This window comes from Nematolebias whitei, chromosome 18 (genome assembly GCF_014905685.2).
Source record: "Nematolebias whitei isolate Nwh7 chromosome 18, NemWhi1, whole genome shotgun sequence".
Classification (NCBI taxonomy): domain Eukaryota; kingdom Metazoa; phylum Chordata; class Actinopteri; order Cyprinodontiformes; family Rivulidae; genus Nematolebias; species Nematolebias whitei.
Genome location: NC_056515.1, coordinates 3,439,850 through 3,442,410, shown reverse-complemented (window position 1 = coordinate 3,442,410; position 2,561 = coordinate 3,439,850). Strand labels below are relative to the sequence as shown.

The 2,561-nt window shown below is 49.0% G+C and overlaps 1 protein-coding gene across 1 annotated transcript in view; it reads left to right on the top strand.

The window, feature by feature from the left end:
- Window positions 1-2,561, top strand: part of dcc (DCC netrin 1 receptor) — a 506,882-nt gene that overhangs the window by 333,588 nt on the left and 170,733 nt on the right. The window lies entirely within an intron of this gene.

Below are 2,561 nucleotides of genomic sequence, written 5' to 3'. Positions count from 1 at the left end.
TATGTGTGTGTGTGTGTGTGTGTGTGTGTGTGTGTGTGTGTGTGTGTGTGTGTGTGTAGGCTGTCAAGCTGAAGGAGGAGTCCTATCAGGCCTTGTTGGCCAGTGGGACTTCGGAGGCAGCTGAGGAGTACCAAAGGGCCAAGCGGTCCGCAGCCTTGGCTTTTGCTGAGGCAAAAGCTCAGATGTGGAAGGAGTTTGGTGAGACCTTGGATAGAGAGTCCGAGTCGGCTCCGAAGAGATTCTGGCAAACCATCAGACGGCTGAGGAGGGGAAGGCAGCACTTTACTAACACTGTATTCAGTGAAGGTGGGGTACTGTTGACCGAAACCAGTGATGTCGTCAGGAGGTGGAAGGAATACTTCTCAGACCTTCTCAATCCCACTAGCACATCTTCCATGGAGGAAGCTGAATCGGGAGACTTTAGGGTTGATCCATCCATAACCGTGGTTGAGGTCGCCAAGGTAGTTAAAAAGCTTAGAGGCGGCAGGGCTCCAGGAGTGGATGAGATTCACCCATATTTCCTTAAGGCTCTGGATGTTGTGGGGTTGTCTTGGTTGACACACCTTTGCAACGTCACGTGGACATTGGGAGCAGGGCCACTGGATTGGCAGACTGGGGTTGTGGTTACCTTCTTCAAAGAGGGGGACAGAAGGGTGTGCTCCAATTATAAGGGCATCACTCTCCTCAGCCTCCCTGGTAAGGTCTATTCAGGGGTACTGGAGAAGTGAGTCCGATTGTTGGGCGAACCTCAGATCTAGGAGAAACAATGTGGGTTTTGTCCTGACCGTGGAACACTGGCTCAGATCGTTACCCTCACTAGGGTCCTCGAGGGGTTATGAGACTTTGCCTATCCTGTCTACATGTGTTTTCTGGATTTGGAGAAGGCATTGGACTGTGTTCCTCAGGGTACACTGTGGGGGGTGCTCCGTGAGTATGGGATTGGAGGTTCATTGCTACGGGCTGTTCAATCCCTAAACAGGCGGTGTGAGAGCTTGGTTCGCATTGCCGGCAGTAAGTCGGACCCCTTCAAGGTGGGAGTTGGACTCCGCCAGGGCTGCCCGTTGTCACCGGTTCTGTTAATAACTTTTATGGACAGAATTTCTCGGTGTAGCCAGGGGGCGGAGAGTTTTTGGTTCAGTGGCCTCAGCATTCCATCTTCTCTCTGCTCTTTGCAGATGATGTGGTCCTGTTGGCGTCAACATGCCGTGATCTTCAGCTCTCACTGGAGCGTTTTGAAGCCGAGTGTGAGGTGGCTGGGACAAGAATCAGCACCTCCAAATCTGAGGCTATGGTCCTAAACCGGAAAAGGGTGGATTGCTCTCTCCAGATCAAGGGTGAGCGTCTTCCTCAAGTGGCGGAGTTCAAGTATATTTGGTTTTGTTCACGAATGAGGGAAGAATTGAGCATGAGATTGACAGATGGATTGGTGCAGGGTCTGCAGTATTGCAGACTCTGTATTGGTCCGTTGTGTTGAATAGAGAGCTGAGCTGTAAGGAAAAACTCTGTTTACTGGTAGTTTTACGTTCCTATCCTCACCTATTCAATTCAGTTTATTTATTTATATAGCGCCAAATCACAACAAAGTTGTCTCAGGGCACGTTACAAAAACATTCACATACATAAAAGCCGATTAGTAAAGTTCTCTATCTAAGGAATCCAGCAGACAAGTTTAATCTTGGCTTCATTGCAGTCTCCCTTCCTGAGCAAGCACAGTGGCAACAGTGGAAAGGAAAAACTCCCTTTTAAAAGGAAGAAACCTCCAGCAGAACCAGGCTCAGGACAAGCGGCCATCTGCTTTGACCGGTTGGTTGAGAGGACAGGAAGGAGAGACAGACAAACACAGAATGGCAGGTCCAGATATAGGTCCAGGTGTATCTGGAAGACAAAAAAACACATGTTAAGGATAGAAAAAATAATTACAAATACAAAACAGGTTGAGCAGAGTAAGTAAAGACAGTAGCAGAGTGAAAATTGTGGTCAGTTTGTCTTCCAGCAGTTTAAGCCTATAGCAGCATAAGGAAAGTGCCCTGAGACAACTTTGTTGTGATTTGGCGCTATATAAATAAACTGAATCGAATTGAATTGAATAGGTAGTCTCACTGAGCCACGAGAACTTATTTTCAAGAGAGACCTGTTTAGGGAGCAGATCGTGGGGGGTAAGGGCCTTGCTCAGGGGCCCAGAGTGGGGCGAATGAGGGTAGAGGGATAGGGTGAGAAGTTCGGTTGTCCAAGAGAGACTCGGAGTAGAACCGTTGCTCCCCCACATCAAGAGGAGCCAGTTGAGGTGGTTCGGGCATCTGGTAAGGATGCCCCCTGAACGCCTCACCAGACAGCTGCTTTGGGCTGTCCGATTGGGAAGAGACCCCAGGGAAGACCCAGGGCATGCTGGAGAGACTATTTCTCACTGTTGTCCTGGGAATGCCTTGAAATGCCCAGAAGAGCTTGAAGAGGTGGCTGTGGAAAAAGATGGCTGGGCTTTCCTGCTCAAGCTGCTGCCCCCGCAATGAGGTCATCCATTGTAGGTTTCTATACAATGATGATAGGTGATATATATATATATA